This window comes from Lepus europaeus, chromosome 22 (assembly GCF_033115175.1).
Source record: "Lepus europaeus isolate LE1 chromosome 22, mLepTim1.pri, whole genome shotgun sequence".
NCBI lineage: Eukaryota > Metazoa > Chordata > Mammalia > Lagomorpha > Leporidae > Lepus > Lepus europaeus.
The window spans coordinates 43,387,750-43,407,375 of NC_084848.1; the positions used below are offsets into that span (position 1 = coordinate 43,387,750).

The window sequence follows — 19,626 nt, forward strand, 5'->3', positions numbered from 1 at the left end:
CTTTAAAAATTAAAAAAAATCTATTGTAGTTAAACTCCTGCGGGGCGGAGCCAAGATGGCGGATAGTGAGGATGTACGCCAATAGTCTGGAAAATAAAGTTTCATAAAAGTGGAATTACTGTAGCCTCAGGAAAAGATTCAAGAAAAAAACTGCAGAGGAAATGCTTCCAGATCTAGTGGATGTGACACAGAGGACCTACAAGGAGCCCACCGCGTGGAAACCCAACCGCGGGAGCCAAGCCACAGAATCTCCCCAGCGCGGGAATGAACGGGGGTAAGACAAAAGCCTCAGAAATGCGAGACATTAGTGGGGAAAGGCAGAGGCCCCTCCCTCCACTTGAGCAAAACAAAGAGCAGGCACCACTGTACATATGTAAAGCGGCAATGAGTACACAAACTCAGTAACTTTGGGTCTAAGGTGAAATTTCAGAACACATTGAGGGCTGCATAAACTCTTTGTGTGGTCCCAGGGGTAGATCAAATGAATACTCACAGAGGATAGATTTCAACTACCCTCAATTCCACTCAGCCAAAAAAAAAAAAAAAAGAGAAAGAGAGAGAGATCCAGCAAAGAGCAAGGTGAGTCACTTTTTGCACAGCTTTAAACCTGAAGAATCAAGAAGAGCTCTCTGGCCACACCCATCACAGCCTCTAAGGATCCATCAAAGCAGACAGCCCACTTAGAGGCATAGTATAACGAGAAAAAATCACCACAGCAAAAAAAAAAAAAACACACAAAAAACAAAAACAAAAAAACCATAAATTATCTCCAACATGCCAAACAACAAACGTAGAAGCCGAGGTAACAAGAGCAAGGAAGACACTATGATGCCCCCAAATGAACAAGACACCCCAATCCAAGATTATGAAGATGAAGAGATAGAGGAAATGCAAGAAGCAGATCTCAAAATACTGATAAGAACATTAAGAAGTTCTCAAAAACAAATTCTTGAACTACAGAAATCCTTAATGGACAAGATAGAAAATCTCTCCCGTGAAAATGAAATGCTAAGGAGGAATCAAAATGAAATGAAACAACTAGTAGAACAGGAAACTGTGATAGTGACAAAAAACCACAATGAAATGAAGAACTCAATAGATCAAATGACAAACACATTAGAAAGCCTTAAAAACAGAATGGGTGAAGCAGAAGAGAGAATATCAGACTTAGAAGACACAGAACAGGAAAGGAAACAGGCAAATCAAAGAAAAGAAGAAGAAATCAGAAATCTAAAAAATACTGTCAGAAATCTACAGGATACTATTAAAAAACCCAACATTCGGGTTCTAGGAGTTCCTGAAGGCATGGAGAGGGAGAAAGGATTAGAAGGCCTTTTTAGTGAGATACTAGCAGAAAATTTCCCAGGAGACAGTAGATTTAAATGACACTATAGCCCAAATGGATCTAACAGATATCTACAGAACATTTCATCCTACATCTAAAGACTTTACATTCTTCTCAGCAGTACATGGAACCTTCCCTAGGATTGACCACATACTAGGCCATAAAGCAAATCTCAGTAAATTCAAGAGAATTAGAATCATACCATGCAACTTCTCAGACCACAAAGGAATGAAATTGGAAATTAGCAACTCGGGGATCCCTAGAGAACATGCAAACACATGGAGATTGAACAACATGCTCCTGAATGAGCAATGGGTCATAGAAGAAATTAAAAGAGAAATCAAAATTTTCTGGAAGTAAATGAGGATCACAGCACAACATACCAAAGCCTACGGGATACAACAAAAGCAGTGTTAAGAGGAAAGTTTATATCAATAGGTGCCTACATCAAGAAATTGGAAAGGCACCAAATTAGATGAGCTTTCAAGTCATCTCAAGGATCTAGAAAATCTGCAGCAAACCAAACCCAAACCCAGTAGGAGAAGAGAAATAATTAAAATCAAAGAAGAAATCAACAGGATTGAATCCAAAAAAAACATTACAAAAAATCAGCCAAACCAGGAGCTAGTTTTTTGAAAAAATAAACAAAATTGACACCCCATTGGCCCAACTAACTAAAAAAAGAAGAGAAAAGACCCAAATCAATAGGATCAGAGATGAAAAAGGAAACATAACAACAGACACCACAGAAATAAAAAGAATCATCAGAAATTACTACAAGGACTTGTATGCCAGCAAACAGGGAAATCTATCAGAAATGGACAGATTCTTGGACACATACAACCTACCTAAATTGAGCCAGGAAGACATAGAAAACCTAAAGAGACCCATAACTGACACAGAAATTGAAACAGTAATAAAGGCCCTCCCAACAAAGAAAAGCCCAGGGCCAGATGGATTCACTGCTGAGTTCTACCAGACATTTAGAGAAGAACTAACTCCAATTCTTCTCAAACTATTCATAACAATCAAAAAAGAGGGAATCCTCCCAAATTGTTTCTATGAAGCCACCATCACCTTAATTCCTAAGCCAGAAAAAGATACAACATTGAAAGAGAATTACAGACCAATATCCCTGATTAATATAGATGCAATAATACTCAATAAAATTCTGGCCAATGGAATGCAACAACATATCAGAAAGATCATCCACCCAGACCAAGTGAGATTTATCCCTGGTATGCAGGGATGGTTCAACATTCGCAAAACAATCAACGTAATACACTACATTAACAGACTGCAGAAGAAAAACCATATGATTCTCTCAATAGACGCAGAGAAAGCATTTGATAAAATACAACACCCTTTCATGATGAAAACTCTAAGCAAGCTGGGTATGGAAGGAACATTCCTCAATACAATCAAAGCAATATATGAAAAGCCCACGGCCAACATCCTATTGAATGGGGAAAAGTTGGAAGCATTTCCGTTGAGATCTGGTACCAGACAGGGATGCCCACTCTCACCACTGCTATTCAATATAGTTCTGGAAGTTTTAGCCAGAGCTATTAGGTAAGAAAAAGAAATTAAAGGGATACAAATCGGGAAGGAAGAACTCAAACTATCACTCTTTGCAGATGATATGATTCTTTATTTAGGGGACCCAAAGAACTCTACTAAGAGACTCCTGGAACTCATCGAAAAGTTTGGCAAAGTAGCAGGATATAAAATCAATGCACAAAAATCAACAGCCTTTGTATACACAGGCAATGCCACAGCTGAGGAAGAACTTCTAAGATCAATCCCATTCACAATAGCTACAAAAACAATCAAATACCTTGGAATAAACATAACCAAAGACGTTAAAGATCTCTACAATGAAAACTACAAAACCTTAGAGAAAGAAATAGAAGAGGATACCAAAAAATGGAGAAATCTTCCATGCTCATGGATTGGAAGAATCAATATCATCAAAATGTCTATTCTCCCAAAAGCAATTTATACATTCAATGCAATACCAATCAAGATACCAAAGACCTTCTTCTCAGATCTGGGAAAAATGATGCTGAAATTCATATGGAGACACAGAAGACCTCGAATAGCCAAAGCAATCTTGTAGAACAAAAAAAAGCTGGAAGCATCACAATACCAGATTTCAGGACATACTACAGGGCAGTTGTTATCAAAACAGCATGGTACTTGTACAGACACAGATGGATAGACCAATGGAACAGAATAGAAACACCAGAAATCAACTCAAACATCTGCAGCCATCTTATATTTGATCAAGTATCCAAAACCAATCCCTGGAGTAAGGACAGCCTATTCAATAAATGGTGCTGGGCAAATTGGATTTCCATGTGCAGAAGCTTGAAGCAAGACCCATACCTATCACCTTACACAAAAATTCACTCAACGTGGATTAAAGACTTAAATCTACGACCCGAAACCATCAAATTAATAGAGAGAGCATTGGAGAAACCCTGCAAGATATAGTCACAGGCAAAGACTTCTTGGAAAATACTCCAGCAGTACAGGCAGTCAAAACCAAAATTAACATTTGGGATTGCATCAAATTGAGAAGTTTCTGTACTTCAAAAGAAACAGTCAGGAAAGTGAAGATGCAACTGACAGAATGGGAAAAAATATTTGCAAACTATACTACAGATAAAGGGTTGATAACAAGAATCCACAAAGAAATCAAGAAACTCCACAACAACAAAACAAACAACCCACTGAAGAGATGGGCCAAGGACCTCAATAGACATTTTTCAAAAGAGGAAATCCAAATGGCCAACAGACACATGAAAAAATGTTCAAGATCACTAGCAATCAGAGAAATGCAAATCAAAACCACAATGAGTTTCCATCTAACCCTGGTGAGAATGTCTCACATTCAGAAATCTAACAACAATAGATGCTGGTGAGGATGTGGGGAAAAGGGGACACTAACCCACTGTTGGTGGGAATGCAAACTGGTTAAGCCACTATGGAAGTCAGTCTGGAGATTCCTCAGAAACCTGAACATAACCCTACCTTACAACCCAGACATCCCACTCCTTGGAATTTACCCAAAGGAAATTAATTTGGCAAATAGAAAAGCCATCTGCACATTAATGTTTATTGCAGCTCAATTCACAATAGCTAAGACTTGGAACCAACCCAAATGCCCATCAACAGTAAACTGGATAAAGAAATTATGGGACATGTACTCCATAGAATACTATACAGCAGTAAGAAACAACGAAACCCAGTCATTTGCAACAAGATGGAGGAATCTGGAAAACATCATGCTGAGTGAATTAAGCCAGTCCCAAAGAGAAAAATATCATTTGTTTTCCCTGATCGGCGACAACTGAACACCAAAGGGGAAACCTGTTAAGTGAAATGGACACTATAAGAAACAATGACCTGATCAGCTCTTGTCCTGACCGTTGATGTACAATGAAATACTTTATCCTTTTTAGTATTTGTTGTTATTGTTGTTGTTGTTGTTCTAGTACTAGTGGTTGAACTCTGTAATTAACACACAATTATTCTTAGGTGTTTAAATATTAACTGAAAAGGGATCCCTGTTAAATTTAAGAGTGGAAAAAGAGAGGGAGGAGATGTACAATTTGCGACATGCTCAATCAGACTTGCCGCAAATGGTGGAGTTAGAAATGTGCCAGGGGATTCCAACACAATCCCATCAAGGTGGCATGTACCAATGCCATCTCACTAGTCCAAGTGATCAATTTCAGCTCACAATTGATGGCTCTGATAGGTCTAAGAGTCAAAGGGATCACACAAACAAGACAAGTGTCTGCTAATACTAACTGAGAGAATCAAAAAGGGAGAGAAGGATCCAACATGGGAAGCGGGATACACAGCAGACTCATAGAATGGCAGATGTCCTAAACAACACTCTGGCTTCAGAATCAGCCCTTAAGGCATTTGGATCTGGCTGAAGAGCCCATGAGAGTATAGTAGGCATGGAAAGCCAAGATATCATGGAAAATAAAAAGACCTAAATGAATGATCTCTGTGAGTGAGATCCCAGTGGAAAGAACGGGGCCATCAAAGAAGGGGGTACCTTTCTCTGAAGGGAGGAGAGAACTTCCACTTTGACTGTGACCCTATTGGAATAAGATCAAAGTCAGCGAACTCTAAAGGCTTCCATAGCCCTGGCAACTCATGACTAGAGCCTAGGGAGATTACTGATGCCACGAACAGGAGTGTCAAATTGTTAAGTCAGCAACAGGAGTCACTGTGTACTTACACCCCATGTGGGATCTGTCCTTAATGTGTTGTCTAATGTGAAGTGATGCTATAACTAGTACTGAAACAGTATTTTTATACTTTGTGTTTCTATATGGGTACAAACTGATGAGGTCTTCACTAATTATATACTGAATTGATCTTCTGTATATAAAGATAATTGGAAATGAAAAAAAAAACAACCTGGTGTTAAATTGGAAATGGCATAGAAAATTAATTAATTTTAAAAAAATATTATGTAGGATCTCTGTCTTTAATGTGCTGTACACTGTTATTTAATGCTATAACTAGTACTCCCATGGTAGTTTTTTCACTTTGTGTTGCTATATGGGGCAAACTGTTGAAATCTTTATCTTCTATTTATAAAGAGAATTGAAAATGAATCTTGATGTGAATGGAAGGGGAGAGGGAGCAGGAAAGGGGAGGGTTTTGGGCGGGAGGGAAGTTATGGGAAGGGGGAAGCCATTGTAACCCATAAGCTATACTTTGGAAATTTATATTCATTAAATAAATGTTTAATAAATGAAAAAAAATAAAGTATAAAAAAATCTATTGTAAATTTCCACAAATGCCTCTGATAAAATTGACTGTGAGGAACAAGAGTTAATAAAGCAATAAAAGATGTTTTTCCAACAGAGTGCCTACTGAATCTGAAATGAGGATATAATTATCTTTATGTACGTGAGTGTCCAGTACCATTACTGGGACTAGAGTTGCTTTGTGAGTTAGATGCTTAAGTAAATTTTTCAGGTTTCAACTGTGGAACAATAGGGTTAATCCAGGTTACTAACAGCAGGAAGTAATTATATTCAGTTGATTGGAACTTTTAAAAAGGAATTTTCACCATACTAAAGCCATCCTCCTTCCCTTTTCCTTTTCACATTTTATATAGCAAAAATCAATTACTGATATTGTATATTGCCTGGAGTACTCTGGTGAATAGTAGCATTTGGATAATGGTGGACTTTTGACCCAGCTAACAAAGAAGCCTTCACTCAACTGCTGCTGAGCCCCCTGGTTAAGAGGTCTCATCAGAAAAAAGCTTGGGCATTTACATATTGTCAATTAAGGTGACTCATTGTTTTATTTACCTCCCCCTGAAGCTACCTTGTCCTTTAAGAAACCCTTTAGACTGGCACCGTGGCTCAATAGGCTAATCCTCTGCCTTGTGGCACCAGCACACCAGGTTCTAGTCCCGGTTGGGGTTCCGGATTCTGTCCTGGTTGCCCCTCTTCCAGGCCAGCTCTCTGCTATGGCCAAGAAGTATAGTGGAGGATGGCCCAAGTGCTTGGGCCCTGCGCTCCATGGAAGACCAGGATAAGCACCGCAGTGGCCATTAGAGGGTGAACCAATGGCAAAAAAGAAAGACCTTTTTTTTTTTAATTTTTGACAAGCAGAGTGGACAGTGAGAGAGAGAGAGAAAGGTCTTCCTTTTGCCGTTGGTTCACCCTCCAATGGCCACCGTGGTAGGCGCGCTGCAGCTGGCGCACTGCGCTGATCCGATGGCAGGAGCCAGGTGCTTATCCTGGTCTCCCATGGGGTGCAGGGCCCAAGGACTTGGGCCATCCTCCACTGCACTCCCTAGCCACAGCAGAGAGCTGGCCTGGAAGAGGGGCAACCGGGACAGGATCGGTGCCCCAACTGGGACTAGAACCAGGTGTGCCGGTGCTGCAAGGCGGAGGATTAGCCTAGTGAGCCGTGGTGCCGGCCAAAAAGAAAGACCTTTCTCTCTGTCTCTCTCTCTTTCACTGTCCACTCTGCCTATCTAAAAAATAAAAAAAAAGAGAGAGACCCTTTGGCAGTTATGGCCTGGAATAGCAGTAGAAGATGGCCCAAGTCCTTGGGCTCCTGCACCCAAGTGGGAGACCCAGAATAATCTCTGGCTCCTGGCCTCAGATTGACACAGCTCTGGCCATCGCAGCAAATTGGGGAGTGAACCTTTGGATGGAAGACCTCTCTCTCTCTCTCTGTCTCTACCTCTCCTTCTCTCTCTGTGTAACTCTGACTTTCAAATAAATAAATAAATCTTAAAAAAATTAACCCTTAATAGAGATAGAACATTTTATATCAAGAGCTCTCTCTTGGGGCTGTACTGTGGCATATAGAGCTATACCTTCACCTGTAGTGCCACCATCCCATGTGGGCACCATTTCATGTACCTGTTGGTCCTCTCCTGATCTAGCTCTCTGCTCTGTGGCCTGGGAATGTGGTGGGAGATGCCCAGGGGGGCTTGGAACCCAGTACCCATGTGGGAGATATGGGGAAGGCCCTAGCTCCTGGCTTTGGATCAGCCCAGCCTCAGCCATTGTGGCCATTTTGGGGGTTGTCCAGCTGGTGGAGGACCTTTCTCTCTGGCTCTCCCACTCTTTGTGGCTCTGTCTCTCAAATGAATAAATAAAATCTTAAAAAAAGAGAGAAATTTCTTTCCTCAAGATGCCAGCTTCTAGAAATAAGCTCTTTCTTTCCTCTTATCAACATTCATCCCTGTTCAGTTGGCTACCCACATGGCAAGCCATAGGGCCTGATTAAAAGATTTAAAAACCATTGCAGAGATTTCTGTATTTTTCTGTGTCATAATGTATGCTATGCATTATATGTGTGTACTGTTGTATGGGTAAAAGTTGGTTGTGCTTATTTGTGTTATTTAAAATCAAAACGTAATTTTCACGTAAGCACAAACAATAGATGAGAAGAATGATGCAGTGTTCATTGCTTCCTATGAAGTCCAATTTAAAGTTGTTCTTTGGCAAGATCACGACTTAACAGAATAACCATACTTATCTAATATTTTAGTTTCTCAGGCAATGTAAGTATAATTGCTAAAAAACGAATTGGTGGTCTTTGCTGTGGCACCTTGTGCATCATCAGGTCCCTGCAACCTAAGGAATGTCTCCCTCTCATCATCTTCCTGAGAAAGACGCAAGTATACACTGACTGGAGAGGAGGTAGAGAAGATAATGTATGCAGTGCTGGGTCAGAATCCACAGCAAAGTTCAAACTGATGCTGCAAGCCTTGCTGAACTCATGTATATGTGTGAGATGGAGCAAACATCAGCATCGAGCTGACAGGTGAGCATTTCTGACTGATCTTTGACACCACGGGGCCATCTTGCTGTTTACTACATCACAGCAGAAGCCACGTGGTGGCAGACATGAGCTGGAGGTGGTATACAAACTGAACACACACTGAAGAGAATGCTCAGTACAAGCTGTGCAAGGTGAGGAGGATGACTGGGTACAAAGGGAATCCCACCCCTGATGGCTCATGATGCTTGTGCCATGTGTAACCCAGATCTTCTCCTCAAGGTGATCATGGGATGGATTACTGATTTGGGGACCCTATCCAATTTGACATGAGGTAATAAATCTCAGGTTTTCCTGCCAGGGATAAGAGCATCTTTGACTTACAATGGCTGAAGAGAGATAAACCAGTGTAGCAGCTAGAGAGACCAAGGGCTACTCTGCAGTAGGATGACGTTTTTTGAATTGCTAAATGTAAAAGATAGATTTTTCTAAATACATGTACTCTTGGCTTCTTAAAATATATAGAAGGCATGGGCCTTTTGGTAAATATTTTCATAAGTTGTTAACATATAACTGTTCAAAATTACCTGCCAAATTTCCACTAAAGAGTTAGTTAGCAAGGATAAGAAATATTTTTTTTAAGATTTATTTACTTAAATGTTTGCAAAGCAGAATAACAGAGAGAGGGAGAGGGAGAAAGAGAGAGAGAGAGAGAGAGAGAGAGAGAAGAGAGGTCCTTCATCCATTGGTTCACTCCCCAGAGGGCTGCAATGGCTGGACATTGCAGATCTCAAGCCAGAAGCCAGGAGCCTCCTCCCACTCTCCCACATGGGTGCAGGGGCTGAAGGACTTTGGGCCACCTTCCACTGCTTTCCTAGGTCATTAGCAAGGACTGGATTTGGAGTGGAGCAATCAGGACTTGAACCAGTGCCCTTATGGGATGCCAGCACTCCAGCACTGCGGGTGGAGGCTTAACCTACTATGCCACAGCACCAACCCCAATAAGAAATAATTCTAAGTCAACATCCCAAAGTTTAGAATTTTTGAAAGATTTATTTATGTATTTGAAAGGCTGAGTGAGAGAGACAGAGACCAACATCTTCCATCTACTGGTTCAATCCCAGATGTCTACAATAAGCAAGCACTGGGCCAGACTGAAGGCAGGAGCCTGGAGCTCCATTCAGGTCTCCTACATCAGTAGCAGGGGCCTAAACACTTGTGCCATTTTCCTCTGCTTTTCCCAGGCCATTAGCAGGGAGCTTGATCTGAGGAGAGCAGCTGCAATATGAACCAGTGCCCATATGGGATGCCAGCATCACAGGTGGTGGCCTTACCCATACATCACAACACTGGCCCTGACATTAAAAATTTTCAAAGTGGGGACAGCATCATAGGTTAAATGCAGTCTATCATACCTGCATCCCATAAGAGTGCTTCTTTGAGTCCAAACTGCTCCACTTCTAACCCAGCACCCTGCTAATGTGCCTGGAATAGCAGAAGATAGTCCAAGTGCTGGAACCCCTGCCACACATGTGGGAGAACCACATGGACTTTCCTGGCTTCTGGCTTCAACCTGTCCCAGCTCTGGCTGTTGTAAATGGTTGGGGAGTGAACCAGATAGACAATCTCTTTCTCATTGTCTTTATTTTTCTGTAACTCTCTTTAAAATAAATAAAACTAGGATTTAGTCCCCTATGTTAAATCAGTCAAGTTGTTTTTTAGAAAATATAAATATTAATGATAAGTATTTGCTAGAGGTTTTTAACATTTGATTTTAAAGTCTAATAACTTTCTAAAAAAGATTTATTTATCTGAAAGGCAGAGATACAAAGTGAGAAAGAGGAAAAGAAAGAGCTCTTCCATCCAATGACTCACTACCCAAATGGCCTCAATGGGTGTGGGTTGGGTCAGGCAGGAGCCCGTAAGCAGGAGCTAGGAGCGCCTGCTGAGTCTCCCACACAGGTGCAGGGACTCAAGTACTTAGGCCACCTTCCTCTGCTTTTCCCAGGTGCATTAGCAGAGAGCTGGATCAGAAGTAGAGCAGCTGGGACTCAACTGAGCCGGAGTCCATATGAGATGCTGGCGCTGAGGAGGAGGCTTAACCTTCTATACCACAGTGCCTAAAATTTTGAGAGAGAGAGAGGGAGAGGCAGAGTGAAATGTCTTCCATCCACGGGTTCACTCCCCAAATGGCCACAATGGCTGGAGCTGAGCCAATCCAAGAGGTGCCAGGAGCTTCTTGTGGGTTCCCCATTCTCAAGGACATCTTGCTCTGCTTTCCTAGGATTAGCCTACTACACTCCAGTGCCTGGCCCCTCTAATAACATTTTCAACCATCTTCTCAAGTGCAGCTTCTTACAGTTTCCATTTGATTGACTCCTTTACAACAACTAGCCATCTCTTATAAGCTATTTTCTCCTCCTTTATTGTTTAGTTACGGCCTGTCATGAGAAATGCTTGTCCTTACAGCTGACATGACACACAGGTTAAGATGCTGCCTGTGATGGCAGCAACCCATGTGGACACTGGTTTGATTCCTCATGGCCCACTTCTGATTCATCTCCTAGCTAATGCACCTGGGAAAACAGGAGAGGATGGCACAAGTCCTTGGGACCCTGCACCCATGTGGGAGACCTGGATTAGTCTCCTGGCAGTGGCTTTCTGCCTAGCCCAGTCCTGGTTGTAGTGGCCATTTGGCTAATGAACTAGCCAATGGAAGACTTTTCTCTCTCTCTCTCTGTAACTCTACCTTGGAAATAAATTAATCTTAAAAAAGAGAAATATTTATCTTAGGAGACTAGGGATAATAAGAGTACTTGATCTTTACACCTAATTTTTTTATTATTTTTTATTAAACTTTTATTTAATGAATATAAATTTCCAAAGTACAGCTTATGGGTTACAATGGCTTCCCCCCTCCCATAACTTCCCTCCCGCCCGCAACCCTCCCCTTTCCCGCTCCCTTTCCCCTTCAATTCATGTAAAGATTCATTTTCAATTCTCTTTGTATAAAGAAGATCAGTTTAGTATATATTATACTCCTAATTTTTTAAAAAGCTTTATTTATTTATTTGAAAGTCAGAGTTATACAGAGAGGAGAGGCAGAGAGAGAGAGACAAGTCTTCCATCTGCTGGTTCACTCCACAGATGGCCACAATAGCCAGAGCTCTGCTGCTGTGAAGCCAGGAGCCAGGAGCTTCTTCCAGGTCTCCCAAGTGAGTGCAGGAACCCAAGGACTTGGGTCATCTTCTGATGCTTTCCCAGGCCATAGCAGAGAGCTGGATAGGAAGTGGAGCAGCCAGGACTCAAACCAATGCCCATATGAGACGCTGGCTGTGTGGGCAGTGGCTTGACCTGCTCCACCACAGCACCAACCCCTACACCTAATATTTTTTTAAGCTTTCTTTTTATTTGAAAGGCAGACTTTACAGAGAGAAGGAGAGACAGAGATCTTTGGTCTACTGCTTCACTCCCCAAATGGCCACAATGGCTGAACTTGAGCCACAATGGCCAGGAATCAGGAACTTCTGGGTCTCCCACCTTGCTGTCAGGGGCCCAAGGACTTGGCCATTTTTTATTGGTTTTCTAGGCACATTAGCAGGGAACTGTATCAGAAATGGAATAGTCAGGACTAGAATCAGTGTGCATGTGGAATGCCTGTGTCACAGGTGGTGGCTTTTACACACCTTGCCACAACACTGGCCCCTACACTTGACTTTTCTAGATGTATTTAAATTGTTCTATGGGATTTTTTTTTCTGCTTTTGTTTCTAAGGTGTATTATTTTCTTTAATTTTGATGTATTTATTTATTTGAAATGCAGAGTTACAGAGAGGCAGAGAGAGAGGGAGAGAGAGGTCTTCCATGTGATAGTTCACTCCCCAGATGACCACAATGGCCAAAGCTGCACTGAGCTGCAGCCAGGAGCTTCTTTTGGGTCTCCCACAGAGATGCAGGGGCCTAAGGACTTGGGCCATTTTCTGCTGCTTTCCCAGACCATAGCAGAGAGCTGGATCAGAAGTGGAGCAGCCAGGATGTGAACTGACACCCATATGGGATCGCAGCACTGCAGGTAGTGGCTTTACTTGCTAAGCCACAATACTGGCAACAGGTGTAATCTTTTCTAAGTTTTTTCATTCTTTTATGATGTTGAATGCTCACAGCCTCCAGTGTCTAAGTTTGGGCACCTTTCTATTGGGTTTAACTTCTAAGTAATCTGGAGGAGCTTCCCATTAGAAAAACACAGCACAAAAGAATTTTCTTTACCTTTTGGTTATTACAGAAGGGAAAGAAATTTTGTGTTTTGTCAAGATTATCTCATGTATTCTCTGACTTTGGGTTTAGAAAACTGTTTTAAGAGTTGAGATTTTAATATATTTTAAATGTCTATATCTATTAATTAAATAGTCAATATACTTAATATATTTATACATAATTTGACTTAATATTATGTAAGTGATTATTATCTCACAATGATCAGGGATCCTATGTGGTCTTCCATCCACTGGTTCACTCCCCAAATGACCACAATGGCCAGATCTGAGCTGATCAGGATTCAGGGGCCTCTTCTGGGTCTCTCATATGGGTTCAGGAGCCCAAGGACTTGGGCCATCTTCTACTGCTTTCCCAGGCCACAGCAGAGAGCTGATTCAGAAAAGGAGCCAATGCCACAGGCCGGGTCTTTAACCTGCTGTGCCACAGCACCAGCCCAGAATAGCAGACTTTGACCCAACTAACAAAGGAGCCTCAGCCCCATCAAAACATCTTCACCTGGTTGATGCCTTGGATTTCCCCAGATGAGCACTTATTAGAGCAAAGCCTGAACAGCTGCCAAATTGTCAACTAAATAGAATCACTTTGATTTCTAACCTCCATCTGAAGCTACCCATTTTTTAAGAAAAGATTTATTTATTTTATTTGAAAGGAAGAGGTACAGAGAGAGAGACAGGAAGAGATGGAGAGATTTTCCATCAGCTAGTTCATTCCCCACATGGCTGCAATCACCTGAGTTGGGCCAGACCAAATCCAGGAGTCAGAAGCACCTCCCAGGTCTCCCAAGGGGGTGGCAGGGGCCCAAGCACATGGGTGATCTTCCAGTGATTTCCCAGCTGCATTCACAGTGAGTTGGATCAGAAGCAGAGCAGCTGGTGCCCATATGTGACAGTGGTACTGCTGGCTGCCTTTACCCCATATACCACAGTGTCTGCCCCTCGACCCATGTTCTTAGAAACAGCTCTTGCTGGCTTGTTGGGTGGAAAGAGCACATTTTAGATGAAGAGATCTCTTTCTCCCCAAGATGCCAGCTTCTTGAAATATATGCTTTTCAGCCGGTGCCGTGGCTTAATAGGCTAATCCTCTGCCTTGCGGTGCCGGCACGCCAGGTTCTAGTCCAGGTTGGGGCGCCGGATTCTATCCAGGTTGCCCCTCTTCCAGGCCAGCTCTCTGCTATGGCCCAGGAAGGCGGTGGAGGATGGCCCAAGTCCTTGGGCCCTGAACCCGCATGGGAGACCAGGAGAAGCACCTGGCTCCTGGCTTCGGATCAGCACGATGTGCCAGCCACAGCAGCCATTGGAGGGTGAACAAATGGCAAAAAGGAAGACCTTTCTCTCTGTCTCTCTCTCTCACTATCCAAATCTGTCTGTCAAAAAAAAAAAAAAAGAAATATATGCTTTCTCCTCTGGTGAATCCAATTGTCGAAAAGCAAGAGCCTGATTATTTGTTCAGTAGCACTTGTTTTCTGCTAACTTTACATAAAAAATATAAACATCCACAGAATGATTACCCAAATGAATGAATGGGCATTTGTCAGTTCAGGTGTCTTCCTGATTTCTTCCCTCACTGCCCTCAGAAGTGACCAGGTCTAATTCTTTGTGGTTCTTTTTGTAGTTTATGATCTACTTCTTCCAAAGAAGAATTTTGCTTGTGTTTGTTTCTTGGCTTTTCAACTTTTCAGAATGCTGATACTAACTATTGATATTTTACACTAAAAAGATATTTTCCTTTTTTGCATTGAGAGTTTTTTCCCCAGATGTTTCTATTCTAGGTTGTAGTTCAGGCAGTTCGTGTCAGTGGTTCCAGGAGTTATGGAACATTGCTTTCTTCTAGATTATTATTTGATGTCTGTGACTGTTACTTTTTTAATTCTCCACCAGTGCTAATGCATGGCAAACATTTTAAATAACTGAGAAAAATATTATTAGGCTGCAGGTTGTGGATAAATTCAAATTTAATATGAAGTATTCATAGAGTGGAGGGATTAACTAAATTTTCATTGATGTGTATTTTGTGATTTGTCAACACTGGGGTGACCTTATTTCCTTATTCCATTTAGTAGTAACTGGCATCTCTGATTATTCATTACTAAATACCAATTTCCAGTGATTTGGTATTTCCACTTTTATATTTATTTGTACTGATTACCACTAATGTATCTGTAATGCCCATTCAGTTGTATGGATTTTACTTTACATAGATTGATGCTAAGGAAACAGTGTACTATCCTTTTGGAAAACTGCTTTCAGTTTCATTGTATAACACTTAAAATTTTTCTAACCTAAATCCTAATCAGAACTGAAGCTATCTTTGTGTTTATCCTACTCTTAATGTACTTATATATTTTCAGTTGAAAAAAATGGAATAATTTAACACATTAATGGTGATAAATATGTGTGTAGAAGTGAAATAAACCTCACCACCCTACGCATTCTATCATGTAGTTGTTTTTGATGATGGTGGAGTCACCATGTTGTAATGCAGATCTTTCACATTTCATATGCAAGTGAAATTTATTCTTTCTTAAATATTTATTTATTTGAATGGGAGAGTGACAGAGAAAGAGATCTTCCATCCTCTGGTTCACTCTGCAAATGGCTGCAATGGGCTGGATTGGGCTGGGCTGTGCCTAAGCCAGGACCCTAACTCTTCATCTGGAGGATACCTGAGCTCCATTTGGGTTTCCCACATGGGTGGCAGGAGCCAGGTACTAGGACAATCATCACTGCTTTCCTAGACATTAGAAGGGAGCTCAATTGAAAACAGAGCAGCTGGCCAGTGTCGTGGCTTAACAGGCTAATCCTCTGCCTTGCAGCACCAGCACACCTGGTTCTAGTCCCAGTTGGGGCACCGGATTCTATCCCGGTGGCCCCTCTTCCAGGCCAGCTCCCTGCTGTGGCCCGGGAAGGCAGTGGAGGATGGCCCAGGTGCTTGGGCCCTGCACCCGCATGGGAGACCAGGAGAAGCACCTGGCTCCTGGCTTCGGATCAGCATGATGTGCAGGCCGCAGTGGCCGTTGGAGGGTGAACCAATGGCAAAAAGGAAGACCTTTCTCTCTGTCTCTCTCTCTCTCACTATCCACTCTGCCTGTCAAAAAAAAAAGAAAGAAAGAAAAACCAAAAAGCAAAAACAAAAAACAGAGCAGCTGATATTTGATACTCTGTTGGATGCCAGCATCATTAAGTAGGAACTTAATCTTGATACAGCGCTATAATGCTGGCATCCAATTTTTTCTTTAATTAACCCAGAATCAGAGCATCTTTTTGTGTCTTTATATTTAAAATGGTTTTCTTATAGATCACACATAGTTTGGTTTTGGTTTTATTTTGGCTGTTTCAATCTCTTTTAATTGGTATATTTAGATAATCCACATTGAACAATATAATTTATATAGTAGAATTCATCAAAATAGGATATTTTAATTGTTCTCTTTTGATGCCATTTTTCTTTAATGTCTTATTTATTTTCATTTATTTGAAAGGCAGAGACAGAAAGACCTTCTCATCTGCTGGCTCACTGCCCAGGGCCTGCAGCAGCTGTGGCTAGGGCAGGCTAAATCCAGCATCCAAAAACTGAGTATGCAGCTACCGTGTTTATGGGGGGGACTCAAGTACTTGAATCATCATCTCAGGATGAGCATTAGCAGGGAGATAGATCAGGTAGGATAAGCAGGCTCCAACAAGGCACTCCACTAGCAATGACATTTTCACAAGTGGCATTTCTTACCCTCAAACCTCCCTGCAATGTCCACAATAAGCAAATCTATTTTAATGGAACACATTTGTGGTTGCTTGTGTTGCAAAGTTTAGAAATAGGGAAAAGAGCAGAAGGCAGCCAATTTTTTTTTTTTACATTTTTAAGCTTTTATTTAGTGAAAGAAATGCAGAGGATAGTGAGAACCCTATTTACAAGAGAGAAGCAAATCTGGATTCATGCTGAGTACTAGGAACCAGCCACATGGAGGAACATCTAGGCCAGGAAGCATGGGGTGGGTGACCCAAAGGCCATGATCCCTGGAGGTGCAGGGCCGTAGCAAGCCCCATACTGGCAAAAGGCCAAGGAAAGGAGAGAGAAGGACACCATGTCCCAGACTTTTAATCCACTTCCAAAGGGGAGCAGTTAATTAACCTGATTGGTTGGTGGGTACACAGGTGTGGCCAGGTAGGGGTTTGAGGTCACACAGGGGCATGGTGAAAGTGTGGTCTTTTAGCTCACCTACCTAATCAATTTTATTCTATATGCCTGCCTACAACATTCTCCCCTCAGAGACCCCATTCTCTTAATCCTAAGGGACATTGAGGGGCGTAGAGTCAACATCTCTTCTGTAGCTGCATCCTGCTTATGAGGGGCGTAGTAAATTTCTTTAATTTATTCTTTTATTTCTTTTAGGCAGAGACACAAACAGATACAGTGCTTTCATCCTCCAAGGCTCACAACTGAGTCTGGGCTAAATCAAAACCAGGAGCTGTGGGGCAGGGATTGTGCTGCATCAGTTTAAGCTGCTGATTGGGATGCTCACATCAAATACCAGGGTGTGTGTCTTGTCTACTATGATTTTTTTAAAAAGATTATTGTTTTCCAATTAATGTGAAATGTAGTTTGTCATATTTGATATCTAGAGCTATGATGAAGTGCATTGACAAATATCAAATGATTTGTAGATATCACAAATTCTGGTTTATTTATTTTTGAGTAGGGTTATTTAATTTACCACATTTATTTTAAAAGTCATATTTTGAGACCCATTTCAGAAACCACAGTTGATTTGGAACAAACACTGTTTTGGAAGACTTTTCCTTGTTCATGGTTACACTTTTTCCCTAATAATCTCTATGGATTGTGCATCCAAAAGTGGGCATTTTACAAGTTTTTCACACTTAATATCAGCTACTTATATGCTACAAAATTTAATGTGAATCTATTTTCCATTATTTAACATGTGAATAAATCACACTTTTACAGCTTGTTGGTTTGTAAAATACAAATAAACCACAGTACAGTGCTCAAATAGATGTAGAAGATTAAAAGTTTTGCAGCCTGTGTTGACGCATAGCAGGTGAAGCCATTGCCTGACCCTGGCATCATATATGGCACCAGTTAATGTCCTGGCTGCCCCAATTTTGATCCAGCCTCCTGCTAATCTGGGAAAAAACAGGAAGATGGTCCAAGTTTTTGGGCTCTTGCCACTCAAAATGGAGAAAAATTGTGCAAGTATAAAATTCAACCATTTCATTTGTAATTCTTAGTAAGCAGTTTGGGGTGGCCTCTGCTAGGCCATCCATATGCTGGTGGTATCTGGAATCACAAGTGAGGTTTTAGTTAGCTACTGCTTTAATTGAGGCTGTTGCCTTCAAGATTGCTTAACTCACACCAATATATTTTTTTAATTTATTTATTTGTTCATTTGAAAGACAGGGAGAGACAGATCTATCTTACTATCTAATACCTTCTGTTGGTTCACTCTTCAAATGGTTTCAGTGGCTAGGACTGGACCCAGCCAAAGCCAGAAGACAGGAACTCTACCTGGGTTTCCCAGGTGGATAGAAATGGTCCAAGTAGTTGGACTGTGTTCAGATATTTTCCCAGGTGCATTAGTAGGGAACTGGATTGGAAGTGGAGCAACTCTGGCTTTAACCAGTTGTGGTAGTGACCCATTGTTCCATATCACATACCGATGATTTTTTACTGATTTGTTTATTTGAAAGGCAGAGAAAAAGGTCCTCCATCTGCTGGATTACTCTGCAAAAGCCCACAATAGCGAGTGTTATATCTATGAAAGCCAGAAGGTAGGAACTCTATGTGGGTTCCCCATTCAGATGGCAGGAAACCAAGTTTTTTGAGCCATGATCTGTTGACTCAAGAGAACACTTTTGGGCTGGTTCTGTGCTGTAATAGGAAAGTCGCGACCTGCAGTGCCAGCATCCCATGGGCACTGGTTCCAGTCCTGGCTGCCCACTTCCAATGCAGCTCTCTGCTATGGCCTGAGAAAGCAGTAGAAGATAGCTCAAGTCCTTGGGCCCCTGCACCTTCATGGGAGACCTGGAAGAAGCTCCTGGCTCCTGATTTTGGATCTGTTTAGCTCTGGCCATATGGCCATTTGGGAAGTGAACCAGCAGGTGGAAGGCCTATCTCTCTCTGCCTCTGCCTCTCTGTAGCTCTGCCTTTCAAGTAAATAAATACATATATGTTTTTTAAAAAACTGAAAAACAACACTTTCAGGAAGTTGAGTTGGAGGTGTGGAATAGCCAGGACACAAACCAGGCACTCTGTGATGTGGTATGTCCAGAGAAGTAGGTAAGCCTACTGCATCTTAATGCCTACCCTTCCAATGCCTGATTTGCACAGCCTTGACCTAGGCCCCAGGTGTCTATCAGGTAAGTCTCAGGATTCTCCACATGATTACTAAACAAGAAGGCACACTCTCAAAGGTAAAATACTTTATAAACTATGTTGGTATCATATTTATGGTCATCTCATGGGCTAGATCAAGTGAACTGGAAAATGTCAGGGTTCTGTGTGGTGGAGAATTAGGTCAAGAGTTGGATACAGGGAGGAGTGTCATATGGAAGTTACAGAAAGCTGTGCTAGTAGATTCTGTTAATTTTTCCTGTACATACAATTGTGGCCAAAAACAAATTTTCAAGCTGGATACTTTTATGGAATTTGAGATACATAAAAGCAAGAGATGTTTTAAGAATAACAGTACTGCCTGAGTAATTTTCTATG

General features: G+C 41.6%; 1 pseudogene; it reads left to right on the plus strand.

The window, feature by feature from the left end:
- Nucleotides 1-264: 264 nt before the first annotated feature.
- The window catches only part of LOC133751464 (palmitoyltransferase ZDHHC5-like), a 63,436-nt pseudogene continuing 44,074 nt past the window's right edge, over nt 265-19,626 (plus strand).